This window comes from Colossoma macropomum, unplaced genomic scaffold, assembly GCF_904425465.1.
Source record: "Colossoma macropomum unplaced genomic scaffold, Colossoma_macropomum, whole genome shotgun sequence".
NCBI classification, from domain to species: domain Eukaryota; kingdom Metazoa; phylum Chordata; class Actinopteri; order Characiformes; family Serrasalmidae; genus Colossoma; species Colossoma macropomum.
In genome coordinates, this window is record NW_023494990.1 from 395,243 (window position 1) to 413,172 (window position 17,930).

Sequence of the window (17,930 nt, forward strand, 5' to 3'; positions counted from 1 at the left end):
AGTAATGTTTAGTACACATTTTGCATGTAGAAGCAGGTCTTTAACCACAAATGGAGGAACTTAAATTGTTTAAAGCTTTTATGCTCCTGGTGATCAAGAACAGAGAAAAAAATCCTAACTGATGTAGGTTGCCCATCAGGGCAGTCATGGAAACTACTTGTAGCTGTCAGAGCTATGCCCTATCTACTGCTATTTTATCTTGTAAATTTGCTGCAAACTCTTCCCATGTTTTAGATGACAGATATTATGAGATAAGTTAGCAGATGTTTGAGGGTAAATTCAGTGGTCAGTTAGTGGGAATGAGTCCTTTTCTCTTATTAACCCATCTACATCTAGAGACTTAAAAAAGTACAGTAAGGAAATTCTGTTTGACAAAGAGAGCTCAGATTTTGTATCTGGACACTCTGTGGCCCTGCCCATTCAAACAACATTTCAGAAAAAAAAACATAGTTCTTATTTCTAATATTATATATTAAGAAAAATGTTTGGTCCAAAGGTAACTTGTGGATATACTGTATGTGCTGACCTCATGCACATAAATCCACAAGTTACTGATATGTTTTTGTCATTTAACTTGTTCTGAAAGCAGTAGTACCAATTTAGTATTTGTGCATTTTCTTAATGTACTATTTTTGTTTGTGGTCCAACAGGGCTACTTTTTTGTAGTTTTCCCATATTTTCATGAATAATGTTATTTTTATTACAATTCGATAATTTTTCCTGAAGTGATCAAATGGACCAATATCTTAACAAATCACCATCAACAATTACCATCTTACACACACATAAAACACAAAGAGTGTGCTGTCTAACAGAATCTCATACATTTTTTGCATTAGAACAGTCTCTTTTTGTCTTTCTTTCACGCTTGCCTTAAAACACACACATATACAGCCATGCACAATACATACGCTATATAGACAAACATGTAGGACACACCTTTTAAGCACATAGCCTTGCAGTCATAGACAAACACTGGCACTAGAATGGGTCATACTGATGAGCTCAGTGACTTTGAATGTGGCACTGTCATAGGATGCCACCTCTGCCAAAAGTCTGTTTGTGAAATTTCTGTCCTGCTAGATCTGCCGCTGTAAGTGCTAGTACTGTGAAATGGAAGCACCTAGGAGCAACAACAGCTTAGCCACGAAGTGGTAGACCATGCAAACTTACAGATTGGGGCTGCCGAGTGCTGAAGCGCATAGTGCCTGTCCTCTGTTAAATCACTCACTAAAGAGTTTCAAATTGCTTCTGGAAGAAAAATCAGCAAAACTGCACTTTAGCAGCTTTACAAAACGGGTTTCCATGGCTGAGTAGCTACATGCAAGCCTAAGATCAAAATGCACAATGCCAAACGGAAGGGGGGAGTGATGTAAGGCATGCCGCCACTGGACTCTGGAGCAGTGGAAACGTATTCTGTGGAGTGATTAATCACGCTTCTCTATCTGGCAGTCTGATGGATGAGTCTGGGTTTGGCGAATGTCAGGAGAACGTTACCTGCCTGACTGCATTGTGCCAGCTGTAAAGTGTGGTGGAGGAGGGATGATGATATGGGGCTGTTTTTCAGGGGTTGGCTTAGAACCCTTAGTTCCAGTGAAGGGAAATCTTAATGCTTCAGCAGACCAAGACATTTTGGACAATTGTATGCTTCCAATTTTGTGGGAACAGTCTGTTCCAGCATGACTGAGCCCCAGTGCATAAAGCAAGGTCCATAAAGGCCTGGCTGGGTGAGTTTGGTGTGGAAGAACTTGACTGGCCCACACAGATCCCTGACCTCAACCACATCACAAAAGTAATAATAATAATAATAATAATAATAATAATAATAGGCACATGGTTCCCAGTCTGTAGCTTTCTCTGCAGTGAGCCATTTTATATGAAACCACTAAATGACTTTGTTTACATTGCAATGACAGAATTATGCCAAGTTTATAAAAATGTGGAATTCCCCTTTAAATGTTTCTGTTGCACTAGGAAAAGCTTATGGAAACAGTGAAAATGTATTTGTGAGTTCATACCATGCCTCAACATGGTTAAATACCTTTATATAGTAATATAAATACCTTTATATAGTAATAATGTTTTAAAAAATGTGGGGAAAATGTGTTAAAAAATATATTTTTTTTCTGTTACTATTTTACAGTTGCTTCATTTTTTAATTAAGGTATCATTTTATCAACTTTTAAAATAATAAGAAGAAAAAGGAGAACAAAGAACAATAATAAGTATGCATAAAATACAGTAATGTAATTTAAAGGGGTATGGAAAATTACTATTTTACAATTTTGAATTTCCTTATTAATCAGAATACTTCTACATTGAAATAATTTACTCTGCAATCCAAAGCATAGCCCATGAAAAAGCACCCACATAGCTTTCAAAAAATATAGATTACAGTTATTGTTTATTGTTTTTACAACTGTGTACATGTATAGTACAATAGCATCATCACATTTGATATGTTCTACAGATGGGGAAAAACATGTTAACTGACTTTGTGTAGAAATTTGAAATATACTGCAATAAAAACACAGTTCCGACCAATGAATCTGATTTTAAGGTCTGCTGTTATTCCGTATATAAGTTATGCTAACGTTATTAGCAACATAGTACTATGAACAATTATAAATGATGGGAAACAATTTTAAGACAAATTCATATGGACTAAAAAGAAAAACTGACCAACAGAGTAATACAGAGGTCTGAACCCCAGCAGCACTTCTAACACTTACCAGACCATATACCAGACTCAGATGTGCTGGGAACTGGAATAGAGCCAAGCTGTGGACATTTTATGTGGACATACATGGACACAGGAAACAGGACACAGATAACTTGATGTGCATATGTCCATGCCATAATGCCTGAACACTAACATTACTTATATCACACTGCTAATGCTGTTACCGATCTCTCCTTTTAGAGTTAAATCCATGATGAGTGAGAGAACTGTTAGATTCACAGCCCAGCGCTTCTTCCTCTGTTTTTTTGTGTTGGTCTTCTTTGTCAGAGATATGAGCAAAATACATCTGTTGAAAAATCAATTTTAAGGCAATAAATTTGAAATAACTTTTGGATCTGCATACACAAGCAGGCTGAATTTAAAGGGGACCTATTATGCTAATTTCCAATGTTCATAATTTTCTTTTTGGGGTCTACTTTAATACATTTACATGCTTCAATGTTGCAGAAACACATTATTTTTCTCGTACTGTAAATCTCTACTCACCCTCTGTCTGAAATGCTCTGTTAGAGCTCCTGTGTCTTTAAGACCCTCCTTCCTGAGCCCAGTATGCTCAGATTAGTTAGCTCGCTCACTTGGTTCTGACTGATCAAGCGCCAGAGCGGTTCCGGCAGATGCGTTGCATTGTGTGAGGGCCTGCCAAGCTCGCTGGTAGGTGGGCAATAAGGATTGTGATATGGGATTACATCATCTTATAACAAAGGAAAAGGGCTGGGGAACTCCAGCCCTCAGGCAGCTGAGAAAAGTGGTTTATATGCCAGAGGGAGAAACTCTACTTTCAGCTTTGTATCTTACACGCACAAAAAGCTACATAACACAATAAATGAAAGGGAAAGCATTATAAATTTCCGTTATAAGTAGAATATAATGTACAGTATACACACGTTTACTCATCTAAAATCAACTCAGGCATTTAGTGCACAAAGAAATGTGACAAGGCTTTAAATAATACCTATGCATGAACTCCAGCATGGCACTCAGCTCACACGCATAGCTGATGTTCAGACAGTGATGTTCAGTGTAATGAAAGAAGCATCAAGATGAGGTCACTTGGGTAAGAGCGCAGTTGAGTGTTGAGAATGATATGGACTGCCACCATACTGGATGAGGCCCAAAGAGAGGATGTTCCTTTGGAAGGATTGAAAACAACAAAGATGATTAGATAATTCACAATTCTATTGTTTTCATCCTCTAACATGCCAAAGTCAACATGTGACAGAAATCATTTGCAGTTGAGGCAGATGTGAGCTTAGTACTGATATCTGTATCTGTTAAAAGCTGTGTTAAAGGAGAATTACACAATTTTTAAGCACAATTTCATCATTAAGATGCAAAAAAGTTGTCTGATAAGAAATGTTCCATTGTGGAAAAACTTACAGAGTCAGAGTTGTTCATAGTGGCAGTGACAAGAACCAGACGTTTGAAGAGTTCAATGTCTCTAATCTCTCTCACAGAGAATTATTACATGAAATGATTATTAATAAGAGCTGAACTCTATAAGAGCATGTTTACCACATGCTTTATGCTATAAATTGTAGGGCTCTGAGACTTGCAGTATTACACATTAAAGTACCATGAAGAAGTAAATTTATAAATATTGATACAGTGTTGGTGATATTGCCATATTGATATTTTAAACACAGCTGTAATGGCAAACAACATATTAATAAATTGAATGAACAAAGCGCAGATATTTGAATACTGTAACCCAGCTTTACCTAAACATTCTGCTCTTCTGTATTACCATAAATACTTCATGAAATATATTTGTTTGGAATACCCACCAAATCTAAACATCTGTCTGACATTCATATAGTTTTATTTAAAAAATTAAAACTTGAGTCTCACCAGTTGCTCAGCTTCAGATGATTTCTGATGAGAAATTAAAACAAAACAGACACATGAGGTAAATGCAGCAAAACAATAACAGCAAGGCATAACAATGAACTTAAACACAAAATAAACTGGTCATTATATATTACTGACTAAAATGTAGCTGAGTAAAACATTATTATTAATATAAAGCACAAATAATATATTTTAAAAATATTCTGGAAAGTACAAATCCACCAAGACGTTACTAGAGTAAATGTAACAGAGCAAATTAAGATCATTACTACCCTCTCTGAACCACACAGACTGACGGACTATGTTCAGTTTCATTGTTGTATTGTTCAGTGTGCTAACCTTGCTGCACTGTGATCAATATTAGATTTAATTCTGAGGCAGCCTTTCATTTGTTCCAGCTACCTAAATGCTTCAACTGACTGATTCTGCTGCACACTAGCATAACATCTCACCAGATGAGACAGCTGTATAGAGCTGAAGCTGGGCAGTCACTAACACTATGTTTACAGTGCGCTGCTGGGAGCTAAGCGACATCTGACGCAGCCGCGAGGCATAAACAGACAAGCCGCTTAGTCGCTAAGCTAGCTAACTATATGCTAACCTAACGCTGGTGTCTTCACTCGGCAGATCGACCCAGAAATACAGAAAAAAAAGTTTACTCCACCTGACTGTTAGTGAGGCTGCTCATCTCATTTTGTCACTACTCACCTTTTAAAAGCAGTTTCAGACCGTTGCAGTCGTAACTCCAGTCGCCACTCCACTCGATCCAGTCAGTTAACTTTAGTCAGCTACGCAGCTGAAAACGTTAGTAAAGAATGTAAGAGACTGTCTTATCGAGGTTAAACAAAATAAAACTGACTGCGTTAGCGACCTGAGAGACTCGCTCACCGTAAACGGCTGTAACGGTTGCGTTTGGCTTTAAAAGGAAGAACGGCAGAGAGCGCTCACGCTTCAAAACCGAACGTCCAAGCGGCGGAGTCCCGTGCTCTGATTGGTCTGAAACTCCCGCCAGTCTTTTGTTTGTCCTCCCATAGAGGTTTTTTTTTCTGGTTCGCGCCTCTCTGTACTGAATGAACTGTGCTGTTTTGTTTTTGTTTTTTTGTTTGTTTTTTTAATCTAGACACAGAATAGAAAACTGCAAACTCTTGAAATACGTGAGACAGCTGTACAGCATTATTTTACAAAGCATCACTGGAGGCCATGTCTTAATATATTAAAGTCAGAGTATGAAGTTGGACATTTAAACAAAAATCTGTTTATTATGTAATTCTACGTAGTGAAACAATATAGGTCTTTATATTACTACTCAAATACATTTGTTTATTATTGTTTGTGTTTTCAAATACCTGGAGATAATAATTTTGAAAGTTATATATAGTATATAAAAAAGTTTGTTCTCTCTTTCTGTTGGGCCAAATTAAAAGTCGTAATGGTCAAACTTTGGGCAGCCCTGATCTACTTAAGAAAATAAATAGAAATGTAGATGTTGAAGAGAGTGAACCGAGTTTTGGTGGTATGTGATCTCTAAAGTACACAGGTTAGCTGTTAAGTACATTTACTTCCTATTAGTTCAAAGTTGTTTTATCTTGGTTCCTAGCTTGTTGTCTCTGTTTACAATTGTACATTTGAAAATAGATCAATGTTGTGTTAATCATAGCATGTTTTCTGCAAATGAGCAAAAGGCTGTGGCTGACTGTGATTGTAACATTTACCAATGGACATAAATTAAAAGTTATTCTGCTATGAACTTCAATATCATAAGCAAACGAGTTTTAACATTTTAAGGTAACGTAAATGGTTTAAGAATTGATTTCTTTCTTTTGCTGTTTTGCTACTGTAAACACATTTCTGCGATAATCAAAAAACAAAACATACAATAAAAAGAATCACAAAAGTACAGCAAGTAAAACCTTAGTGAATGTTCTTTTAGTAATATCACACAAAAACCATGTCATTACAGCAGGCTGTTTCTTGAGGACATACTTGTTATATTCTCATTATATTTTACATTAGGCAGTGCTGTGGTAATCCTGGTAATCCTCAGTTGTAATTTTCAGTTTGGCAGTATCACAGGAATACCACACTCATACCACAGGACTTTTTGTAATGGACCACTCTTTGATCTTAACAGCACTGTCTTAAGACACAACATCTCTGTGTCTTAAGACAAAGTGATGTCTTAAGTCATGCCCTGTCTTCAAGACACACAAAATAATTACATCTTTGTCATAAGATGTTAACTTTCATGTCTCAAGACAAAGACCGTGTCTTCACTCATACGTCTTAAGACGTTCTTGAGATGTCTTGGCATAAGAAAATGTCTCAAGACATCTTGTAAATACTGTCAAGTCATCTTAAGACACAGTGACAGCTGGGTATGTTATCATATCTGCAAAGTGGGCAATGACTATATTATTGCTTATGGATTTAGAATTGGATGTGGGTATAATGTGTTGGTGTTCCAATACTTGTGTCTATATAGTGTACATACATACTAACATGCGCACATGCATGCATGACCACACAACACACACACACACACAATATGTGTATATATATATATATATATATATATATATATATATATATATATATATATATATATATATATACACACATTCCTAGCAAAACATCTTTACTTCATTCTTTCTTTTACACACACGCACGTGCACACTATTTCCCACACACTTAATGAGTGGCTATTTAGCGTTGTATGAATGAATCCCTTTTGATTTAAAAAAAAAAAAAAAAACAACATTTATATACAGAAGTTCCAGAAGGTAGACCTACCTTGTATCTGCACTCACTCTCCATTCTATTAGGTCCATCTTCCTAATAGTTTCTCTAGTGTAGGTGGACAAGACTGTAGCCCATCTGTTGCTGCACAGTTTGTCAGCCCCCCTAATCATTCATCATTGGTTAGTTTTGACCACAGGAACATTGTCCAGGCATTAATGGGATGTTGGTCTATTTTCAACACAGCAAAGATACTGAAATGGTAGTATGTGTTGTGTGGAGTTACACCACAGCAACATCGCTGTGGTATAACTCCTTATACTATTGTGACACACACTACCATGTTAGTGTCACTACTGTGCTAAGAATGGTCCATCACCCAAAGAATATCTAAACAGTTGTCCTGTGGTGACAAATGTACAAATAATAAATAAATAAGAAAGAAAGAAAGAAACGAAGAAAGGAAAAACATAGGGTTTAAGTAAACTCTCAGTTGTTTTAATATAGAGTGGCTTCCCATTGAAATGTTTTGGATTCTCCTATACAACACACACTCTCTCTGCAGTAATTAAAATGTTGATTTTTTTAGATATTGGCACATTTTATCACTTCATGAAGGTAATCAAATTGAGAACATTATTTTACCATGAAAATATGTGCAATTTACCAAAAAAGAAACCCTACTTCACTAAAGACTAGAAAAGTACAATAAAAACACTGGACACTGTAGCCAAACCATTTGACCAATTTCAATTTTGTTTTCAGATCTGTGGTCAGTGGAGCTCTAAGAACTGCTTAAGTACAAGAAATGTAAAAATTCCAGTGCAGACATGAATACGTTAATTAAACTAAAACCATATGACTTTTTTTTAAATGACATTATTATGAATGGGTATCTTTTCCTGGAGAAAAATTATATTTTTTTTTTCTGTAACAGTGTAGATTTTTATTGTATTTCCCTTAAGATGGTATAATTTTTCATTTATCCATGGAGTTTAATTTTTTGATTTCCTAACTCATACTTATGCAGTCAGGGGTCTCCTTAAGCATGAACAAGATCATTACAGGAGGTAGACCATGTGGATTGTACATGACTAAAAATGTTTTTGTTCTGAACTTGTAAACTGACTTGAAAAATTTTGCAGAAATTGTCTAATATGAAGACATAAAAAATATGAGGAACACATTTACATCTGAATCTCAAGTCAAAGTCACAGCCTCTAGTAGTCGTAGTTCTGTTTTTTTCTCAGTTATGTTTCAGGTAAAAAGAAATCAAGCTTATGTTCAGTAATAAAATCTCAGGAACAATTTGTTATTTAGTGACTTGTAGGAGAATTCTGACATTTAGTACAGCAAAACTTAACTTACTGTTCACAGCACTAAGAGCCTGTGAAAGACATAGTATTTGCAATTACACTTAAATTATTCACATTATCACCACACTGAGCACACATTTGTCATGTTCTTTTAGTAAAATCAATTTATGTTCTATTTCCAGACTTTCATTCTGCAGTATAACTGAGGAAGGATATACTGCTCTGGCTTCAGCACTGAAATCAAATCCCTCATCACACCTGATAGAGCTGGATCTCAGTGGAAATGATCCTGGAGATACAGGAGTGAAGCTAATCACTGATCTATTAGCGGATCCAAACTGTAAACTAGGGGCTATAAGGTAAAGCATTTCTACACCGTAAATATGCCGTTTATTAATTAAATACAAATGAAGGAATGTTTTAACCACATAATCATTTTGTGTTTGACAAGTAAGTTTTCTGTATAAATTTGTCAGAAATTTATACAAATTTGTTTCTTACGTGCATTATTATTATTGTTATTATCAAACCATTATTACCTTAGATCTGAGTCTTTTTATAATATACTGTGAATTACTTTAATGTAATGCTTTATTTTTCATTGTTTACATTATGCAATGTTTAGTATGGTGTGGTCTATGGTATTTAAAAACCACTTTTCCACTGTGTGGTACCTATTCGATTCGACTCTACTCACCTTTTTTGGTTTTCCACTAAGCAAATCTGGTATCTTGTACCAGGTACTATTTTTGGTGCCACCTGAAAAAGGTGACATAAAAACGCTACAGACTACTCACTGGTCGGAGAGAATTGCTAAACACATATGCTAATGTTAGCTACCAGGTTAGCATACCCTTTTAGATCACCTTTTTTAAGCAACCAGAATTGTGTTATCGTACATATTAACATATCCTTTATTCTACTCAATCTTTCTGTTGCCTTTAATACAATACACCACCCTAGAGTCTCAGATTATTAATTACTCTTAGTAGTTAGACTTAAATCTAGACAAGAATTTTTCAAAAATGTTATTATTTAGAAGAAAAACCTTTCCTTAAATATTACCTTTTATATACATTTGTTTAAGAAGTAACATTACAATTATTAAAGAACAATGAAGGGTCCAAATTATCCTGCTTCAACAATGGTCTAAAAGCAGCAATCTAAAGTACATCTTTAAAGCTAACAGTTTCTAGAGAGCAATTAATTTCGGGAATGGATCAAGTGAGCCTGCAGTGGATTTTATACCACAAAATACCACTAGATGCTGCTCAGTTTCATTATTTTTCTAAAGTATTTAAAGTACTTTGTGGGTCGTAAGTCTCTTAAGGAACCACAATGGCTAGTTTTTCTATGGAATACCTATGGTTTGAGATTTTTTTTTAAATTGATTGGATACCAGTAAGTCTAAAACCTGTGTTATGTTCACCTTGCCACATACTAAGGCAGAGACACTTGCAGGAGAGTAGTTTGAAATTTTGCGTTGTTGTTGCTGGCTTGATACAACAGGTTAATATGGTCTTTTTCCATTCCCTTTGAAAAGTTTTGAATCAATGCTGTCAGTAAACTAAACCATAATTTCTAATTTTTCAATGTAAAATAATGTTTACTTTATATTACAAATGATTCCAAACTTTTGAATGATACATTAGGAAGTATTAATTTTTTGCCATTAGATTGTTGCCCCCTGTACGTCTCCTGTGTCAGAAAGCACCTGCATTGTACCCACATGCAGTCACAGAGAGGAATGAGGAATTTCAGATTGAATGTGAAAGTGCAGTACTGAAGTCCATCTTGACTCATCTTTTTCTGTCCCTCTGCAGGTTTTTGAAAAGTGCTGCTGCAGAGGAAGCCTGTGATTTTCTGACCAAAGCTCTAGGAATAAACCCCTTACTGCAGAGAGAGCTGGATCTGAGTGGGAAAATACAAGGAGATTCAGAAGTGAAGAAGATCTCTGATCTACTGGAGGATTTACACTGCAGAACTCAGAAACTTAAGTATGTAGGATGATTTGTTCCCAGAGTTATTATTTTTAAGTAGATCAATTTAGAAACATGAGTTAAATAATACAAAAAAAAATCTTTTTATATTGATTTGTTATTCACGCTATACAAGATCAAGAACAAGAAACAAGAACAAGAAAAATAATACTACTATTATAATAATACTACTACTATTTTTAGAGGACAATGCACCAAAAAATGTTGCATCTGTTGTGCTCATATATCACTGAAATTTCTCAATAAAATATCATTTCTGTTTGCAGACTGAATAATAACAGTATTACAAAGGAAGGCTGTGCTGCTCTATCATCAGCTCTTTGTTTAAATCCTTCACACCTGATAGAGCTGGATCTGAGTGAGAATGAACTTGGAAACTCTGGAGTGAAGAAGTTTTGTGATGTATTGAGGAACTGCTGTAACCTACAGAAACTGCAGTGAGTAGATTTAAAATTACAGTTTTAAGTGCAGGATCAGAACAGGCTAAAACCTTTTTTTTTTGAAGAATAAACTAGGAACCTCTTAAGTAAAGCAGCTGTGCTGTGTTAAAAAATGTTAAATAGGGACTACAGAAAACAATGTGAAATGATGTAAAATAATAATTATATGTAGTCTTACCCATGAACATACTTGAATAAAGATACAATTGTTCTAGCAGAATTTTCCAGGCAAAACAAAAACAGACAAGAGGGGTAAAAAAGAAATCAACATTTTTAAAGATGATGTTCATTTTATTGCTTGCAAAATCTTCAGAATGTGTATGGAAACTCAGCTGCTGATGCCAAATGCAGTATATGCCATAATAACTTGTTGACAGGTTCTTCAGAAAAAACAAGCAATTTTTTAGGCAATGTCAGAACATATGGGCTTTCAATAGTTTTAGAAGTTTAGTTACTGGCATGTGGTGCGAGGCTCTATTAGGAATTGTGTCACACTTCTGGGTCTCCCCTCTGCCTCTGTTGACTCCACTCACTATACCTCTCATAATTCTCTGGACACTCATGTCACAGACTCAACCAGTCACGGACACATATCCAGATCCACATCACCAGATTATTGTACTGTTTGCACCTGACATTCATTTCCTTTCTGCTATATAAACCTGTCTGTTTGTAACACTCATTGCAAAGTATTGCCAACCTTGTCAGTTGCATACTGATTGTTTTTGTCTTGACTGATCTTTGTGTTTATGACTTTTTCCTCTCATTATTGATTCTTGTTTTTGGATTCCCCTTTTGTACTGTTTTGTACTCTTTTACAAAATGTTACAGATTGTTTTACACACAACCAAAACTAAAATATTTTTATTGTTCAGTTGGATTTTGTGTACTCTTTTAGGAGGCGTTTAAATATATAATTTCTTTTTTCTAATGCCAAATAACAAATTTCTTCTGTCTAGACTTTCATTCTGCAGTATAACAGAGGAAGGATATGCTGCTCTGGCTTCTGCTCTGAAATCAAACACCTCCTCACACCTGAAAGAGCTGGATCTCAGAGGAAACGATCCTGGAGATGAAGGAGTGAAGATGCTCAGTGATTTACTAGAGGATCCTAACTGTAAACTGAAGACACTGAGGTAGATATTGTGGGAAATATGGGTGTTTTAAGATTATTTTTTGGTAATTCTGACTAACTGGCTGTTCACTGCACCTTGAGAAGCAGGCCTGCATTAAACTATACTACTGGAAATTAGTGGATTCACTTCAAAAGGCAAAAAAGAACCTTTTCTAAAAACTTTACATATTCTAAAACGTTCTTATTCTTGTTTTTTACATGCTACACTGAGATAATCAAGGTGTCTAATTAGTTACAGAACTGGCAAAAGCCTTAACCTTAAACGTGACACAATCATGAGTGTCATTTTGCTATAAAATAATGCAAGCTAAGTAAGTTAAGGTCAGCGCCTGTTGTGTCAGTCAGTAACAGATTTACACCATGGTCCTGACTTTTATATGCTGTTCTCTCAAGGCTGATGTTAGTTGCTTATTCAAATTTCCATTCCACCTTAAATAATGCAGTGACTACATACTTGCGACTGTACATGTTGTGAATGTAACAGCTAATGTCCTAATAAAAATGAAATGTAACAGTGTAACATCCTAATGTAACAGAATGTCACAGTAACATCCTAATAAAAATGAAATATGAAATAAAAATAAGACGCTAACTTCAGGATTATCTAATGTGGTGTGGCCAGGGGGGGGCTGATCCAAACTGACTGGAGAACCCAACGAGAGCTCAGGGACACACACAATTTAAGTGAAACAAAAGCAAATGTAAACAGGGCTTGTTCAGCCTTACTATAAAGTGTTCTTTTTCTCACTCTTGGTCCCTTGCTCTCTTTTCTGGTGTGTGGCATGCAGTTCAGCATCTACCTCTCTCTCACACTGGAAAGGGAGCCAGTTTTAAAGAGTCTTTGCTTCTTCTCTGATTCAGCACAGCTGTGTGCAATCAGAAGAGGAGCACATGTGATTTGTGCTAAGGGCTAGGCAGCGGCTCCACCTCTCCATCGCCACATCCCCTCTCCTTAGATCACAGCCACCAGTGTCGAAGCGTGGTCGCTGCTGAAAGTGTTGTTGGGCCTGGGGCTGGCTTAGTCCAGGTCCTTGAAGTCCCAGGCAACTGTGTGGGCCTCGGCTGTAGCATCCAGATGCCCTCCTAGGTTTTGCTGACAGGGGCCGCTGCACCAGGCAATGCTGTCAGTAAAGCAGATTTCCTAGGACACAAGGTGGCACTATGGTGCTTTCTGGAGGAACATCAGGCGAGGCCATTGATGTGGCCATCTCTGAGGTGTTCCCTGGAGCACCATGTGGCAGCCAGGCTGCAGCCAATTGCAGCCATGAGGACCAGGGAAAGTCGTCGTCCTCTGCCAGGGGCACACCACCCCCAGGCCCCACTGGTGCTGTTGACATGCTCTGGATTGCCCTCCGGGACACCAGGCGATGGCTGTGCAGTGCTCTCTGGAACACCAGGCATCATGGTTGATGCTGGGGTGCCCTCTGGGACACCAGGCAGCGTTGTGACGCAGGTGGCTCTGGAGGCAGGCGGCTCCTCTGGGTCACCAGGAGGCGCTGTCGATGCTACGAAGCCCTCCGGGACACCAGAAGGTGCTGGCAACACAGGCGGTGGCTCCAAAGTGCCCTCCAGGACACCAGGAGGCACAGTCGATGATGGGGTGCCCTCTGGGACACCAGGTGCTGCTGGTGACGCATGCAGCAGCTCTGGAGTGTCTTTTAGGACACCAGGCAGCACTGTCGATGCTGGCAGCTCTGGAGTGTCCTCCTAGGCAGTGCCCAGGCATCAGGCTGTAGCAGCCACTCTGGCCAAGGACAGTCTTTTTCCTCCTCCATGGCCCTGCCCTCTCCAGGCCCACCTCCCCACCCCTGCGAACCTGACCCATGCTCGGGAACAAGTGTGGGCCAGGGAAATGATGGGAGGAGGCGGGACTTCAACCACCCCATCTTGTCCAGCAGAATGCAGGGTGCAGAGAAAAGGGGAGAAGCCAAACTTGGGTGGGAGGAAGAGGGAGGCACAAGGTCCAGGCAGACGGGGGCAGGGGCTTCCGTTGTGCCATGCCCATCATCCCATCATCATGTCCACGAGGCTAGGGAGGCAGTGGGCGGGCTTTGTCACGGTGATGTTGACCTTTTTAGGCCCGAAGACCCACTCCATGCTGTCGTCATCCTCGTCCACGGGGAGCAGACAGTAGCAGCAAAATCCCTTCTTCCCAGTAGGGCAGTTTTCCGCTAGGTGTTTCTCCCCAAAACACCTTCCAGCTGCACCAGGTGCTGCTTTTCCTCCGTGTGTGTAGGGGCCTGTAAAGTGGCCCCGCCCACCAGCTGCTCGTTCCGTGGAATAGGCAGCTGGCCGCTCCAGGCACAGTAAAGGCAGTCCAGAGGGTCGAGGAAGATGCGGGTAAGCTGCTTGCCCATCTGGCCTTTTTTTGCTTTCTTTCCTCTCTGCATTTTTTGAACTTAAGCAAAATGAAACAAAAATTAAACTAACTTTACTCATGCCGGAGCTGCGGCGTGCCTCCAAAGCTTGCTCGGCTCCCAGTCACAGGACCCAACCAGAAAGGGGCAGTGCCCACAGTCTTCACCAATGTGGCGCAGCTGGGGGAGGGGCCTGACTGGGAAACCCAATGAGAGCTCAGAGACACACACATAAACACCAGTGTGAGTGAACCAACGTGCTTTGTTTACACATATTTAAGTGAAACAAAAGCAAACGTAAACAGGGCTTGTTCAGCCTTAATATAAAGTGTCCCTTTTTCTCTTGGTCCCTTGCTCTCTTTTCTGCTGTGTGGCGTGCAATTCAGTGTCCTCCTCTCTCTCACGCTGGAAAGAGAGCCAGTTTTAAAGAGTCTATGCTCCTCTTATGATTCAGCACAGCTGTGCACAATCAGAGGAGGAGCACACGTGATTTGTGCTCAGGGCTGGGCAGTGGCTCCACCTCTCTACCGCCACATTAATCTTTAGCCAACAGGTTGTGAATGTAACAGCTATGTTATTTAAAGTGGAATGGGAAATGAAAATAAGAAGCTACCTTTGGCTTTACATAATCTTTATCCACTGTATGATACTTTGTTACAATCAAAACTGGGGCTGTACCACCTGTGAAGTGGAGGCTGCTGTTTTAACCCTGATGACTACAGATATACACTTGGATGTAGCATTTACAGTTTGTTTGAGCTTAAACATTATCTCATGGTAACTGGCCCAAAATGGCAAGTCTTCTGATTAACCACTCTAGCACTGTTTGTCACTGTATACGTGATATAAAAGTGAGTGTGTTTTTTATTTCTACAGGCTGTTGAACAGTTTTACTGCAGAGGAAGTCTGTACTTCTCTGGCTAAAACTCTAGGAACAAACCCCTTACTGCTGAGAGAGCTGGATCTGAGTGGGAAAATACAAGGAGATTCAGAACTGAAGAGGATCTCTGATCTACTGAAGGATTCACACTGTAGATTTCAGAAACTGAAGTGTGTAATTTACTGCATTTGGATTTTACATTATAATTTAAATTATAAGTAAACTTAATATCATCTGTTGGTATTTTGTCATCTCTGGGTTGTATCATAAAATTATTACCATTTTCACTATTGTAATGATATTGAATGTGCATTTTTTTGTTCTGTTTTTGTTTTCATAAGATAATTGCAGAGAAAAAAATAGCATTAGAAAGACTGAAGACTTTATAAATAATTTCCACTTGAGTAATAGCTTTGAGTGTGGTTTCTTAAACTTTTCTCCACCATTCCTCTCTGTCTGCAGGCTGAATAAGAGCAGGATTATGGAGGAAGGCTGTGCTGCTCTATCATCAGCTCTTTGTTCAAACCCTTCACACCTGATAGAGCTGGATCTGAGTGAGAATAAACTAGGAAACTCTGGAGTGAAGAAGATCTGTTCTCTACTGAACAATCAGCACTGTAAACTGCAGAAACTGGGGTGAGTTCTAGTTAATGTTCTATTTGAGCTTAATATGCAAACACATTTGAATGTAAACTAAAGCATGCATTTAAAACATATAGGCTTCTTAAAGTACAACAAACATCAATCATGGTTTAATTACAGCCAAGATGTGTTCTCTCTCTCCAGTCTTTCATTCTGCACTATAACAGAGGAAGGATATGCTTCTCTGGCTTCAGCACTGAAATCAAACCCCTCATCACACCTGACAGAGCTGGATCTCAGAGGGAATGATCCTGGAGATACAGGAGTGAAGATGCTCACAGATCTAATAGAGGATCCAAAATGTAAACTGAAGACACTGAGGTAGATATTGTAGGAAATGTTGGCATCATGAACTTCAAAATCTCAAACTCTCATTTGCCTTATGTTTAACGCAAAACTGTAATATATTTACTATTTTTTTTTTTACTTAAACTGGTATTTTTAATGGATCTTGTACATTTGCCTTGAACTTACCTTCATTACTAGACATAAATTGGTAAAAGAGAATGGTTCTTGAAGAAGAAGTTTCTTGCAAATTGACTCTGTGAGTCTGTTTTCCTCTCTCTGCAGACTGCTGAACAGTTCTGCTGCACAGGAAATCTGTGATTTTCTGACTAAAGCTCTAGGAACAAACCCCTTACTGCTGAGAGAGCTGGATCTGAGTGGGAAAATACAAGGAGATTCACATCTGAAGCAGATCTCTCATCTACTGGAGGATTCACACTGCAAAACTAAGAAACTTATGTGTGTAGTTTCTTGTATAATTTGAAGTATTTACAAATATAAACATAAAGTGAATTAACTACTATACATTGATATTTTGCCACTTGATAATAGAATAACTATCTTTTGTACTACTGTAATATTTGTATAGAATATATTTTTACAATCCATTTACACATATCAACATAGATTTTATTATGAATGAAGTTTGTTCGTGAGAACTTCTCCTTTTTGTCTGTAGGCTGAACGACAGCAGTATTACAGAGGAAGGCTGTGCTGCACTATCATCAGCTCTTTGTTCAAACCCTTCACACCTGATAGAGCTGGATCTAAGTAAGAATAAACTGGGAAACTCTGGAGTGAAGCAGATCTGTTCTCTACTGAACAATCAGTGCTGTAAGCTGCAGAAACTGAGGTGAGCTATAGTTGTTCCATGTAAACAAATTGAGTATGAAACACATTTGTAATGAAGAGACAACACGTAATGCAGACAAAATCATGCATTTAGGCACAGCCTTTAAAATAATAAATAATAAAACAAATAACTAAGGAAATAATTTTTCATATTATTTATATATAATTAACAATAACAAAACAGTACTTATAATAATACATTCATCAACTTTGCTCAAACAAGTTTTTTTGTGTTTTGGGATAGAAAAGGCCTAAGTTTAGCAGTACTTCTTAAATGACAGAATGCAACCTTAGTAATATTCCATAAAGTATAATTATTCAAAAATCTATTTTGTTGGGACCAAGTATCAGTCTCTCAGTTCTGAATCCCAAAGGAAACACTAAATATTTTAGATGGATGATTTCCAAATACAACAAGAAACTGCCAGTTTGTTAAATATGATTCAAACAATTCTGAAGCTATTACTGAGAGGCTTGCTCAGGTTTCAACACTGATGAATCAGGATGTTGTGATCAACTCTTTCTGATAAAATATTTTGCCTTGCACTTTTGTTTTTAATAATTGCTAACCATAGCAAAATGTACATTTTACCTTGTAAAAGAATTAGAAGGAAGTATGATTGAAATAGATTAGTAACAGATTTAGTTCTACAAGCCAATTAAAGCAAAGCAGTGGATACCAGCTTACACAATGAA

General features: G+C 37.8%; 1 pseudogene; it reads left to right on the plus strand.

The window, feature by feature from the left end:
- LOC118800651 overlaps window positions 1-17,930 on the plus strand; it is a 132,742-nt pseudogene that overhangs the window by 21,397 nt on the left and 93,415 nt on the right.